This window comes from Propithecus coquereli, unplaced genomic scaffold, assembly GCF_000956105.1.
Source record: "Propithecus coquereli isolate 6110/MARCELLA unplaced genomic scaffold, Pcoq_1.0 Scaffold86, whole genome shotgun sequence".
In the NCBI taxonomy this organism is placed as follows: domain Eukaryota; kingdom Metazoa; phylum Chordata; class Mammalia; order Primates; family Indriidae; genus Propithecus; species Propithecus coquereli.
This window is the reverse complement of record NW_012154840.1, coordinates 3,079,512-3,095,181: the sequence shown is the minus strand read 5'-3', so window position 1 is coordinate 3,095,181 and position 15,670 is coordinate 3,079,512. Positions and strand designations below refer to the sequence as shown.

Here is a 15,670-nt window from a genome sequence, read left to right as displayed (position 1 = left end):
GTAGAGAGCAAATATTTTTTCCCATTCTGTGGGCTGTCTATTCACTCTAATGATCGTTTCCTTGGCAGTGCAGAAGCTTTTTAATTTGATTAAATCCCGCTTATTTATTTTTGTTGCTGTGGCGATTGCTTTGGGGGTCTTCTTTGTATTAGTACTTGGCCTAAAACATATTATACAGCTGTACAAATATATTTTTTATTTATATCCTTATTCTATCAGCTTTTTTCTATTTTTAATTTTTAAATTTATTTTACTTTTTAAACTTTTTATTAAAAATTAAAACACACACACATTAGCCTTGGCCTCCGCAGGGTCAGGATCACTGTCTTCTACCTCCGCATCTTGTCCCACTGCTAGGTCTTCACGGACAGTAGCATTCAAAGAGCTGTCATCTCCTATGATAACAATGCCTTCTTCTGGAAAACCTATTGAAGGACCTGATGTTTTACAGTTAACTTTTTTTTTTTTATAAGTAGAAGGAGTACACTCTAAAATAATGATAAAAAGTATAGTAAGTATATAAACCACTAACATAGTTGTTTATTATCATTATAAAATATTATGTACCGTACATAAATGTGTGTACTATACTTTGATATGATTGGCAGTGCAGTAGGATTGTTTACACCAGGATTACCACAAACACACAACTAATGCATTGCACCACGACATTACAACAGCTATGATATTACTAGGTGATAGGAATTTTTCAGCTCCATTGTTATCTTATGGGACCACTGTCATATATGTGGTCCATCATTGATCAAAATGTCACTATGTGGTGCGTGACTGTACAAAGATGAGCTGTAGGAGTACAGAAGAAAGTGGAACTAATTCCAATGAAGGGAGTTTAGGGAAGGCACCATAAAGGCGGTAACAGCTCAGTTCTATCTTGAAGCTTGAGTAAGATTTCAACAAGTGCAGCGGAGGCAGAAGGGCAGCAAAGAAACATCAAATAAACACAGAAGGGCCTTCTTCCTTATGGCTGCCCTTCAGCTAGCTGAAGACAGCCAGCATGATGCTCTGAGTCCACCCGCCCCTTGTTCCCTCAGCTGTTTTACATTGCATATAGCGTTTAAAAGCATGGGTCTGTGTTTGGATCCCAGCTTTGTTACTCATTACCAGCGCTACATTATAACTTTCATAGGCACTAGGCACTTTTACCTTTGAAAGTGGTGGGCACCTTCCTTCTTTAAAAAAAAATCCTATAAAAATTAGATTTTACGAATGTGTTGGTATACAAACTATTAATGTTATATATTAAAACATTCCCTTCAACCTAAATGTTCATTTTTTTCTTCTGCTCTTAAAATGAAATATAACATTTCATGGGCCCCTAAAAGTATTGTGGGCCCCAGGCACTGTACCTACTGTGCCTAAGGATAAGGCATTCCTGTTCATTACCTTTATGACCTTGGGCTATGCACTTAAACTCTCAGAGACCCAGATTCCTCATCCATAAAAATGGAAATAATGATATAACCCCTATATCATCGGGTTGTAATAAGGATTAAGTGAGATCTTGTATGATGAACATCAGTGCACAATAAATGGCACTAATAAGTATTAGCTGTACATATCTAGGGGGCCATATAATTTTTCAACCAAACCAGAATACTTTTGAGAATGAAAGGGGGTAATAATTGGATGAAATGACAGAGCATTAAGCATAAATAGGGATACAATGGTCATTCTCTATTTATGAATTCCTTTCCAGAACCTTCCCCTGGCTAGTCACCTTTCTTTAGATACACATTCCCCATTTTGGCAAGCTCTCGACTGAGCTTATTTAAATTAAAATTTGGTGAACAGAAAATATGGTGAAAAGAAAAATTTTAGGTATCATCTGACCATGGCAATAATATTTCATTAGTGTAATCCAACATTGTATTAGCAGCTTGAGCAGCTCTATAACATGGTTGGCCCATTGAACAAATTCTTTAGTTCTTTATAATTTCTCAAAGATTACCCTTAGTAAGTTTTTTTTCAAAATTATATTTATAAAGTCTTAATATCTTAAAATGTTACTGTTATGGGCTTGGAGACTCCAACTCCTATGATATTTTTTTTGTTTATATATTGGAGCAATGACTTTCATATAGCATAACTTACTTGTGTATGTGACTCCACCTCTTTGTAAATTATTGCTCAAGGGCAGAGACCACACCATATATACCTTGCTGATGTGAGCATCACCTAGCACAGCAGCTGAAACAAAGTAAGTGCTCAACAAATGCACATGGAATGAATTAAAAGAATGCATGAATTTGAAACAGGTATACATTCTCTTACGAGTACCTCAATTATTGTGGCATTCAGCTCCCTCTTAGCCATATATTTTTCCATCCTCTCCAACTTGAAAACATTGGTGGTGCTTGTGGTCATTGCTTTAATCTGGAAGCTATAAATAAAATACAGCTGAGTAGTCTGCATTTCTCTGTGTTATCTCTCAGCCTTATATCCAGAAGGACCAGATGTTGCAGCCTGCTGCGGCTCAGTTAACGCCTGTTATTTTTGGTGCCGCCTTTCACTCTCAAAAGTGTCTTGATTTGGTCGATAAATCATGTATGATCATCCTCCTTATGTCATCTTTCTTCTTTTCATTTAGAACATAACCCAAGAAATCCTTCCTGTTGTGCCCAGTATATCTTATGGGCCTTAGCTGCATTAATGACACTATTTTTATAGACATGGATAATTTTTACATTTATCCTAGGTAATGTGTACTATAGTTTCTTTCCACTTCTACAAAAGCCAAATAAAAGATAATAGGTTTAAATTGCAGAAAGTAAAGGCTGGAAGATCAGGACGGGGAGGAACCATTAAACACTTCCATAAACCACCAAGAGCATTGTGGCTTCTCTTCCCTGGAGATCTTGACAAGTAGGCTGAGCATTCTTCTGCCTTGTATTAGGCACAGGCCTGCTTCAAGATCTTGATGACCTTTGGAAGTCCCTCCCAGGTCTGGGCTTTATGTTAGCTATGAAGGTCAGTGGGTTATATCTAGGGCTAGGATCAGCAGATGATCCCAGGATGGATTAAACCATAGGGCAAGAAAATCTTGGTCTCTGTCAGTGAGAGAGCAAATGAGTGGCAGTCTAGGCACCTCTTAGTGGAATTTCAGGGTCCATCTTTCTCAAGCTGGGTTTTCCAACCTCACCCATAGAAGTCAAGGGCAGTGGTAGCCTACCTATGTCCTCTTCTGCCTGCGTCCCACTTCCACTTCTTACTTTCCCACCTAAAAGCAGCTGGCCTAGCTTCTGGGATGGGAAAGACTGGTGTGCCCAATGCTCCATCTGTTCTGAAAGCTCTAGCGTGATTATGAATTAAGTAAACCACAGTTTTCCGGACAAGCCTCTTGCGTAAATATGTTTTTTAAGGTCAAACCTTTCTGGTTTCGGTAAGTTATAGTTCCCCTCCTCATTCCCTCCCCAACCCTCCCTCACTTTCAACCCCACGCAGCACCACTTCCTGTTTCACAAGTAAAACTATGCCCCAGTGGCTTTCAGTTGACCTCTTGGGTTTTGCTGAAATGGCCCAGGAATTTGGACATGGTTCTAGCCCCCAGCAGGGTCAAGGATCTCTGCAGCCCCCTCGGCAACACAGAATAGTTTTTCCCCTGCCACTCTACTTCGCTCCATGGCCCCTTAGTTCAGTTCTGCTTTCCTCTAGGAGCACAGGGAACACCAGCTGGTAGGTAACATGCCAGGAGGCTGTGGGCTGACCGGGAACTTGGTGGCTCAGTGCTCAGCAACAAGCTTTTGGCCTGAGTAACTCTGTCGCTGATCAAGCCATCAACTGAATTCCAGGTTACAGATGAGAAAACTGAGGCTGAGACAAGTATATCACTTGAGCACATCTGGTAAGTGACAGAGCTGGAATTTAAAGCCAAGCTTTGCTGACTTCAAAACTTAGCCTTACTTCAGGTCAGGTCAGCTCAAGAACTTCTTACCCCTTCTCCTTACTTTCCAGGAAAGGGATGGGTTGAAAAGATTAGGTGCTCCCCCTGAGATTTTTAGATGTGTTTTAGAAAACACAGAGGCTCCAAGTTTCTTAGGGTCCAGACAATGTGCAATTAATCAGCAATCGCTCCTGCTGAGAGATGCAATGGGAAACAACTTGCATTAGGCCTATGCAAACTGTTAAAAGTTAGGTCCCCTTGTGGTCCTGTCTTGGCAAAGAATCGAAACACAAAGTCATCTTCGAAAGCTTTTTCTTAAAGAGAATCTTTTCTGCAGATTTTCTTAAAGGGGCATCTTAGGGGTGTACACAGCATATCAAACAGTATAAACCTTGAGCAAATTCCTCTTCTCTTATCCATCCCCTTAAAGTCTCCACAGCCACGGTTCAAATCTCTGTCTCTTCCCACCCTCCATTCTCACGCCCTTTCTTTCTCACTCTGTGCTGCTCACGCCACTTCTTCCTTCTCAACACACCTAAAAACCTGGGCTCTTTGCCTTCAGGCTTCTGGGACCTATGTAACTGCCTGGGATGTCTAATCTGGTCTTTTACTCTGGCTGTTTTTCTCCTGCAGGGAGAACTCACTTCGTGACTTTTGGTGACTAATAGTCTCCTTCTTGTCACACCTGTATGACCTAGAAATGATCATTAGGTTACACGGATCCTGAAAAACTGACAATATTATTGATGAACATAATGTTTTGATCATTTCAGAACAAACTTAAGACACTTAGGCTTGTCTTTCATGGTCTTCTTGTATTTGGAATATTAAAAAAGCCTCCATTCCTGCTTAACAAGAATTGACATTTATTGAGCACCTACAACATGCCAAGCCCTGTGCTAAGCAATTTCACCAATGTTATCTCATTTAATACTTCAAAAAACCTTGTGAGGTGTGGATAATTAACTCTCATTTTATAAATTTCCAAAACTCAAGTTCTGAGGGGTTAAGTGACTAGTGCAATGTCACACAGAGCAAGAGTTCAAATCTGATTATGAAGCCCATATTTTTTCCACTATGTCCTTTCTATAGGTGAAGTGAGGCATAAACAATAATGATAACAGTTATTTTCTGCCTAAAAATATCTGAGGATGCTTCCTAATTATACTTTTTGTAATTATTAAACATATTATTTTGCCAGTCAATTAAAAACACAATTTAATGGTAGCTAAGTCTTGTGTTCGGTGTCAGACATAAAGTAAAAAAGTAGCAATAGTCTTTATTATAAATGTTTGACTAATCCACAAATATACTTTCCTTTTAATACAAAAAAAGAGCTGAAGCATTCTGTTTTGGAAGAAGTTTTCTAAATCTTCTGGCCAACGTTGATTTGCTGAGAATATAATTAGAATCAGTATTAAATATGTGAAGTCATGCAGCGAGGATATGGTTAAGGGAGAATTATCCTTTTGTTTCCTTTTACTGTTTGTATCCTGGAATCCCTGTATCAAGACCTGTTTGTGCGATAGCCATTCATCTAGCAGAATAACATCATTTCTAGTGGGATTTTCATTGCCCTTTCTACCTGATGTAGTAACAGGACTAGAACTTATATGGTAACCTAGTGGAAGGTGAAAGCAACTTGAGATTAGGACACTTGTGTTCTTCTCATGGATTTTCTTTCAACAAGTCACTTCACCTCTTTAAACATATTTTTTAAAGGTTTATACTTTGAGTCGTGGTAGAGATGGGCTAGTCTTTCATACAAGTAGTTTGACAAGTGAATTCAGTGCATGTGAAATACTTTCATATCACTTGTTGTCTTTCTAAATCTAAAAAGCAAAGTTGAAAAGTGAATTAGCATTTATATCTGAGAAATAAAAACATATACCCCCATAAAACTTTGTATGAAAATGCTCATAACAACTTTATTCATAATAGCTGAAAGGCAGAAACAACCCAGATGTCTACTAACTCTTGAATGGATAAACCAATTGTGGTACATCCATATCATAGACTACTACTAAGAAATAAAAAGGGGCCGGGCGCGGTGGCTCACGCCTGTAATCCTAGCACTCTGGGAGGCCGAGGCGGTGGATCGCTCAAGGTCAGGAGTTTGAGACCAGTCTGAGCAAGAGCGAGACCCTGTCTCTACCAAAAAATAGAAAGAAATGATCTGGACAACTAAAAATACATATATATAGAAAAAATTAGCCGGGCATGGTGGCGCATGCCTGTAGTCCCAGCTACTCGGGAGGCTGAGGCAGAAGGATTGCTTGAGCCCAGGAGTTTGAGGTTGCTGTGAGCTAGGCTGACGCCACGGCACTCACTCTAGCCAGGGCAACAAAGCGAGACTCTGTCTCAAAAAAAAAAAAAAAAAGAAATAAAAAGGAATGCACTACTGATATGCACAACAACCTGGGTGAATTTTAGGGGAAGTATGCTGTGTAGAAAAAGCCAACCCCAGAAGGTCACACATTGTATAATCCCATCTATATAACATTCTTGAAGTGACAAAGTTATAGAGAAAGAGAGGTGGAGAACAGATTAGTGGTTATTTGTGGTGATGTAGCTGTTCTGTATCTTGACTGTGGTGGTGGATATACAAACATACATAGGTGATAAAATTTCATAGAGCAAAATTCACTCACATGCAGACATATGCATGAGTAAAACTGGGGAAATCTGATCAAGATTAGTGGATTATATCCATGTCAATATCCTGATTATGATATTGTGCTATAATTTTCCAAGATGTTATCATTGGGGGAACCAGGTGGAGTGTACAGGGCATCTCTCTGTATTATTTCCTACAACTGCACATGGATCTACAATTATCTCAAAATAAAATGCTTAATTTAAAAAGAGTAAATTGAGTTGTTTTTTTTTTTTTTTTGGTCCACCAATTAAAATTTCCTAACCCGAAGTGAAGTGTTGAGGCTTAAGAGAAAGAAATTACAAAGGATTTTGGGTGCTAATCTTCTGGCTACTAATTTTAGGCCCAGTCTTGTCTGCGCAAATGCAGTAGCAAATGCTTTGAAAAGCCTTGGTTGAGCAGTTTTCTGAATGGCTCCCTTGATCTCGGCAGTTTCTGCAGTGGGCATTCCATGGGGAGCCTTACAAGTCAGTGCAATGTCTCTTGGTGGGCTTGGCTCCAGTGAGGAGAGAGCCCCAGCTTCTCCCTTTCCTGTGTGGGCATCCTGGTGGGGAGGGGAAAGGAGTGGTCTGGCTGTCAGGGGGCCAATTCCTAGCAAAGGACATGCAGATACCAGACTCAGGAGTGTATACTGGATAGAAGAGGTAATCAGGAATGGAATCTGGTAGCTAAGGAAGAAAGCACCCAACTTTCTGTTTTCCCTTTGAATAAGCTAGCTTACATGCTCTATATTTGCTGATAATTTTTTCTCTTTTCTTCTCATATATTTTGCTCCTTAAATGACTTAATGGGGGAGGCCAAGATCCAGGTATTTTGAGAAGTGGAGCTTTAGAATTTCTATAGTAGATTTGTGCTAGATTGAATCCACACATTTTATTTTTATGGAGAGGAGGACAGGGAGATTAGGATGAGACGGAGACTTACTGTGTATCATTTTGTGTTGTTTGAATTTTTATACATCTGCATGTATCAACTATTGGAGAAAGATTAAAACAAATTGTTAAAATCATTTTTTTCACTAAAGAATCTGCTATCCAGGGTGTCCATGGCATATAATATTTTGGGGGAAGATGTTCTAGGTTGAAGTCATGTAAACCAAAACTCATTTTATTATAAAAACAGTTTTAGAAATAACTTTTAGTTTTTAAACTAAAGTCATGATGTCCAGCTTTTTATTAAAATCATCACAAATACCATATTTAATCAAATTCTAAATGCTATGTGTGTAGACTTATAAATATGGTACAAAAATACATCCTGAATTTTTTAAGCTAGTTCTATTTAAAAATATTCTAATGCTATGTACTACAAATGTATACTAGCATGCCTTGATTTTTGGTTCAGAAAATATGGTCGCTGTAGGTAAAATTTTTCTGAAGTGCATGTAAATTAACTAGAGCAACACAGTAATGGTATCATAAAATTATAGTAAATAGGATACAGACTCCTACTCTGCTACAGAAAGATTTTATTTCTTCACCATCCTTGCCTTATTTTTATGGCCATAACCGGAAGTGGCTGGCTCTCTGCCCTGTCCCAGCCCTTTTAAAGTCTCCGTGCCTCACACTGTGGTAGTGGGCCTGTAAAATCAAGCTGCAAAAAGCAGTGTTGTTTGGGCCTTTGTGCAGATTCCACCCTATTTATTCTTTTGACTGTCTGCTCTCTACTCTCATCTTCTTGGCATGCTGAAGCCAGTTCCACACCTGCTTTTAAAAGCCCTTCATTTTGATTACCTCTAAGAACTTTTTTTTCCTTCTCTGGCTTACAGGTCTCAGCTTCCTGCTCTGGTGTCAGCTCTGGATTCTCCTTTGCAGAATCATCAGAAGCTTCAGGTAAAAGAAACCTCCTCTACCAGCCCTTGCCCTATGGAACCTTTACCAACAAGGCTTCCCCCTTTCTGTCCCTTGTCAGGGCAGGAAATTTGGATGTTTGGATGACTTTGGATGTTTACATTTAGGACTACTTGATGGCTGTTTTCCTTCATGTAAAATTTCCTGTAGCAATCAGGGAAAGATTTTAGGGGTCATGTTGATGTCCCTTGTCATCTATAAGAGCAGAGAACACATTAATATGGCAGTGCCATCTTGTTCCATCCAGTTTCCCCCAGCCATCTCACGCTTATGCAAGACATATTTCCTTCCACTAGAGTACTTCTTTCTTTTCCATTTTTCTTCCTCTTTCACTTTTTTCCCTTTGTCCTTTTTCTTATATTTACTTTTACAATGGATCTCTCCTCCTTTGATCCCTTCCCTTCTTGTTGTTGTATAGGTCAGAATACCTTAAAACACTGGCCGCCTAGCATTGAATCAGCATGGTCATCTCAGTCATAGTACCAATGGCGGCCTTAACATTGAAATTGAAACCATCATTAGGTATTGCTTTTTTGATTTTGTCTATCATAAACATGAATATAAAGTGTGAGTATAAACTTATGATACCACCTTTTCTGAAATATTCTAGAATTCATAAAACCAAATAAACATTCTTTAAAACAATCATTGAGATAGAGTAATGCAAGTATCTCTACAATGTCATCATTGCTCCAAATGTTTTGGAGGCTCCTCTTTTGGAATTGAGAAGTAACAGAGTGTAGTTGAAAGAGCATCATGAGTTAGAATGGAGATTTTTTTTAAAAAAAGAAACAGCAGGAGATTCTCAGTTGATATAGACCTGGCCTTGAATTGCTGATCTGCCACAGATTAGCTGTGCAATATTTGCACAAGTCCCACTCTGTGAGGTTCTAATTCCTCATATATAAAATGGGGTTAAGGCTATTTATCTTGCTGAATTTTGTGGTGAGTCAATAAGCTATTATAATACCCACGAAAGTGCATGACACTCAGTAAGTGCTTGACATTTTCATGGTTCTGTACTTAGAGCCAGTTTATAATTTGTGAAAAAAATTAATCTCTTAACTTTATTATTTCTGTACATGCTTCCTTGGTTGATGGCTCTATCTCCCCAGCCCTCTTTTCTGTTCTGGTCAAACTCAATGGTACTCTTCTTTAAAAAATTAGGAGTAGGAGGGAATTTTCCTGACCTGATATATTTCAAAACCTATAGCAAAGAACATAATTAATGGAAAACCTATAGATGCCATCCTATTAACAAAAAGACATCCTCTGTCACCACTGTGATTTCATGTAGTATTGGCAGGTTGTGGCCAATATTATAAGACCAATATAAAAGAAAGGCATAGGAAATGTAGGTATTTGAAAAAGAAAGATAACTTTCATTACTTGCAGACAATATAATCATTAACAGATAAAATCTAATAGAATAAACAGTCACATTCTGAAAACTAATAAGAGAGTTCAGGAATAACAGAGGTGGTACCAACTGCTGTGGACACTGAGTTTCAGCCTCTTCCCAGCAGCAGCTCTGAGAAGTGCAGTGGAACTCAACCAGATCCAACCCAGTTAGTTAGTCCCTGCCTAGAGATGCACCTCCTAGCCACCTGTACCTTCTAGCCACCATAGTAACTTCATCTGAAGAAGTTTTGCTGATTGTAAAGAAGGTGCATCAAAAGAAGCACGATGGAGCTTTATACCTCATGGCAGAAAGAATTGCTTGGGCACCTGAAGGCAAAGATAGATTTATAATCAGCCATATGTATGAAGATATTAAATGCCAGAAAATCAGTCCCAAAAGAAAGCTGAAATTCAACTTCACTTGGTCCTGCATACAGGAGACACAACTAACTTCCATTTTTCTAATCAAATCATAGTGGTGAAAGAGTGAGATGCAGTAAAGTACCTTCTTCAGCAGCTACTGCCCAAATTGAAGAGTAGAGCAAATAAAGAACTGAAAGAGAAAAACAGAATGCTGTAAGAAGATTCTGTTTTGTTTCAGCTTTACAAACACCTTGTTTAGTCAAGTGATCAGTGCTGAGGTATTCTGGGCCAATCGTTTAAATGTGAATGCAACAGATAGTTCTTCCACACCCAATCGTAAGCAGGATGTTGGCATTTCTGCAGCATTTCTGACTGATGTCCAGCTCCAAATCAATGTTTGTAATGGTCTGAGATATAATTTAACCTTTGATATCATTGAGTCCATATTTAGGACCTATCCAGCAATAAAAATGAAATATGCAGAAATGATCCCACAACATGATAGAGAAGGAATTCTGGACATGTTTTTTGCCAATCCCGTTATTTGACAGAGACCAGCTGAATACAGGGTCAAAGGTTCTCTTTGCAGAATGTGCCAAAATAGATGAAAAAGAGTTAAACCAATGGATTCATTAGGAGTGAAAAACCTACTACTAATAGATTTGACAGCTTTGGAAGACAAACCATTAGATGAGGACTATGGCATTTCCTCTATGCCATCTACTTCCAATTTTAAATCAATAAAGGAGAATGGTAATGCTGCCATCATCAAGAGGCTTAACCATCACAGTGCCATCATGGTCTGGCAGCAGGACTCAGGAAACAAGAAGCACAAAATGAACAATATGGTGAACCCAACAGCATGCATGGAAATTCCAGATTTCCAGATGCAGACTGCTTTTAGCCAGAAGCCAAAGGGCAAAGTTTCAAGAGTCCATTGAACATGAAGACTTGGGAAAAAAATAATTCCATAAAAAATATTGCATTAAACCTTAAAAAGTCAGATAGGTATTACCATGGTCCAACTCCAATCCAGTCACTATGTATGTAATGAGTCAGGACATTGTTAATTCTTTTCAAAGTATTAGACAAGAAATGGAAGCTTAAATACCCACATTAACTCAGGTTCTTACAAGTGGCGCTGTCAGTAGTGCCATCACAGAGCTGTCACCTGGAGGAGAATTTATACAGAGAGGAGCACAGCAAGCCATAAACCAGACAGGGCCAAATGATAGTCACTCTGAATTGAAACCCTTGTTGGAGAACTTCTACATCATTTCTGGTCCTGCTTTCCTGTTAATACACCATTCCTAGAAGAAAAGGTAGTGAAAATGAAAGTAATTTGGAATGATTCCAAGTTACAAAGCTCTGCTCATGCCAAGAAAAAATTCAGAGACAGCATTTAAGCACAAATTTGGTAAGACACATAGAAGGGATGCTCCAGACCACCTATAATAAGCTCCACATGTGATAGTCATGGTGCCTGATGAAAAAAATGTGAGGTGGTGATGGTGCTCACAGATTTTGTAAGATTGAGAGAACTATGACCTGCAGTGCCTCTGGAATCCTAGCCTGACAGACAAGCAGATGACTATACAAGAGTAGTAGGAAACATTTGCACCATGCTGACACCCAAAGCTGATGCTATTGTGCTTGTACATTGGAAACTGAAAGGAAGGAAGGGACTATGATTCATCTAAATGCTGGGAGATAAATTAAGACAGAACCAAAATGAGCTAAGTTGCAAATATATATATATGTATATGCATATATATACATGTATATGCATATATATATGTATTCACATATATATATACACACATATATGTGTGTGTTTATGTAGAGGTATATGTATATATATGCATATATATTTAAAAAGACTATTTACTGCAGTAAATAGGAACTCAGGAACTGCTCTTGATTCACATTAAGCTGTTTTCAGAAATTTTTTTAAAGACCACTTTTTTTAAAGGGTACATTGATAAAATCTGAGGGGTTTTTTTAATGTGTAATTTTTTCCCCAAAGTTTATGGCACAAAGTAGACCTTAAGTATGTCTCTTCCATCCTTTGTCCACCACTTGTATCCTCAAGTTTTACTGAATTCTAGTTGTACCTTAAATCAGCAAGGTAAAGAGAGTACTTTAAAATAAAGCAGAAGGAAACTGTTGCTCAACTATTAGGAAAGAGTTGTAGTCAAAAGGCATCATTGGTCCTGTGTTTCCTACGGAAATAAGAAACAGTGAACTGAATGTTTGTGGTTTGGAGTCCCTAAATAATAAAGAGGGAATATATATGCAGAAAGTTGTGTGGTGTTTTTTATGCAGAATTTTGTCAGAAGACAATGGCACTGCATGTTTTTCTTTGAGTGGAAATGTACATTGCTAAGACTTTTTAAAGATGGCGTGTGCTTTGAAAAGAGGAAATTCCATTTTTTAGAGTTTAAAAACCTTATGAATGAGAAACGTAAGAAATTTTACATATTTTTGCTTCTTTAGAAGAAATAAAAGATGTTTCTCTTGTCTCCTTATTGCTAGTGTTTGACTCTTACTGTCCTTGGAAAATCAATAATCACTGCAGTCTAATAACCAGAATCTACAAAGAACTCAAGCACACCAGCAAGAAAAAAAAACCAAACAACCCCATTAAAAAGTGGGCAAAAGACATGAACAGAAGCTTTTCAAAAGAAGATAGACAAATGACCAATAAACATATGAAAAAATGCTCAACGTCACTAATCATCAGGGAAATGCAAATTAAAACCACAATGAAATATCACCTTACTCCTGTTAGAATGGCTTTTATTTAAAAATCCAAAAACAATAGATGCAGGTGTGGGGAGAAAGGAATGCTTATACACTGTTGGTGGGACTGCAAATTAGTACAACCTCTATGGAAAACAGTATGGAGATTCCTCAAAGAACTAAAAGTAGACCTATCATTCGATCCAGCAATCCCACTACTGGGTATCTAAGCAAAGGAAAAGAAGTCTTTCTATAAAAAAGATACCTGCACTTGAATGTTTATAGCAGCACAATTCACAATTGCAGAGATGTGGAATCAACCCAAGTGCCCATCCATTCATGAGTGGATTAATAAAATGTGGTATATGTATGCCATGGAGCCCTACTCAGCCATAAAAAGGATGAATTAATACCTTTTGCAACAATTTCAATGGAATTGGAGACCATTCTCCTAAGTGAAGTATCTCAAGAATGGAAAAACAAACTCCACATGTACTGATTATTAAATTGGAACTAACTGATGAGCACACATGTGCACAGAGGGAAGTAAAACTCAGTGGAAATCAAACAGGAGGGAGGGGGGAGGAGGGGAGAGGCACAAACCTACCTAATGGGTACAATGAACATTACCTGGGTGATAGGCACACCTATAGCCATGACTCAAGCATTACAAAAGTGATCCACGTAACCAAAAACATTTATACCCCCTTAACATTTTTTTAAATTTTTTAATTTTTTTATTTCAGGGTATTATGAGGGTACAAACAATTTGGTTACATTTTATGTCTTTGCCTCACCCAAGCGAAGGTTAGAGGCATGCCCTCCCCCTCTACAATGCTCACCGTGTCCTTTAGTTGTGAGTTAACCTCCCCATCCCCCTAATCCCTGGAGAATATTACTGCCATGTGAGCACCATAGTGTTGATGGGTTAGTACCAATTTGATGGCGAGTACAAGTGGAGCCCATTCTTCCAATCTTGTGATACCTCACTTCAGATAATGGGCTCAAGTTCAATCCAGGAAAATATAAGAGGTGCTAGATCACTGTCATTTCTTATAATTGAGTAATATTCCATTGTATACATATACCAAATTTTAATAATCCACTCATGAATTGACGGGCACTTGGGTTGTTTCCACATCCTTGCAATAGTGAATTGTGCTGCCAAAAACATTCAGGTGCAGATGTCTTTATTACAGAATGATTTTTGCTCTTTGGGGTAGATGCCTAATAGTGCTATTGCTGGATCGAATGGTATTTCTATTTTTAGCTCTTTGAGGTATCTCCAAATTCTTTTCCATAGAGGTTGCACTAATTTGCTGGCCTCTATCAAAAAATCCCAAAACAACAAATGCTGGTGAGGATGTGGAGAGACAGGAACACTCTTACACTGCTGGTGGGACTGCAAATTAGTGCACCCCTTAACATTTTGAAATAAAAAAATACGAAGGATGCGAAAAGGAATAATCATTGCACAGTGACCGAAAAGCCTAAATGCAAATATATATATTCCTTGTTTCTGGAATCTGTGCCATATTTTGTTCCTAATAGGATCAACTTTCTGTTTATCTAAGACTTTAGATGTCTTGTATTAAAAACTACATAAAAAAGTAAAAGTTTTTGTACATACTCTTTTAACTGAAAAAAAAAAAGAGAGTTCAGAAAGCTTGCTACTTTTATGATCGACAACAATGATTAAAAAATTCTGATACCTTTACTATACCAAACTGGAAAATAATATAGGAAATAAAATATCCCTCAAAAAAACAACAAAATCTAAAAGGTTCCAGGAAACAACCTACCACAGAAAGCACAGGATTTTACAGAGAATATTTTAATACTCTTTGAAAATATAAAGGAGGTTTTGACTAAATGAAGATATACCATGTCCATGTTTGGGGTGATTTAATGTGGTAAATGTACCAGTATACCCCATATTAATTTGCAAATTCAGTGCAATCCCAAACCAAATTCCAACTGGACTTTGAGGAAAAGTTGGTAGACTTACATTTATAATGAAAAAATTTTCATGAATAGCTAATCACTTTGAAAATCAACTTGAGAAAGAAGAGCAAAGAGAAAGAATTTATCCTATTAGCTATTAAGATATATGTTAAATTGTATGGTACCCTTCTAGGAACTGATAAGTAAATAAAGGAACAGAAAAGAAAGCTCAGAAATACATTCAAGTATAACATGGTAATTTAATATATGATAAAGATGCCCCTCAAAGCACTGGAAAAGGTGACAGATTTTTTTTTTTTTTTAGTTTGTAGTGAGCTAGTTCACTAATTGAAAAATATAGCTGGTTTCCTATCTTACACAAAATACAAAAATGGAATTTAGATAGATTAGACATGAGTGGAAAAGGTAGAGCTAAATATACAGTATCTAATGTAATCTAAGGAGGCAAACATATTTTAGACAGGAATTCAAAAACAAAACCATAAAATCAAAAAGAGAGATGGCTTTTACGGTATTATGGTTAACATTTTCTGGCCAACAAAGGCCATCATAGACAATGTTAAGTGGCAGATGACAAGAGATATTTAAAACATTAAAACTAACAAGGGATTAATATCAGAATATACAAGAATGTCCACAAATCATCAAGAAAAACCCCAACAGAAAAATTTAAAAAATGATATAAATAAGCAGATCAGGCACAAGAATAGAGACATTGACCTCTGGAACAGGACTGAGAATCCAGAGATGAAACCATCTGCATATGGTAATCTAATCTTTGACAAAGCTGAC

The 15,670-nt window shown here is 37.7% G+C and overlaps 1 pseudogene; it reads left to right on the top strand.

Moving 5' to 3' along the window:
* Positions 1-10,095: 10,095 nt before the first annotated feature.
* LOC105826150 lies at positions 10,096-11,642 on the top strand (annotated as a pseudogene).
* The last annotated feature ends 4,028 nt before the right edge of the window (positions 11,643-15,670 follow it).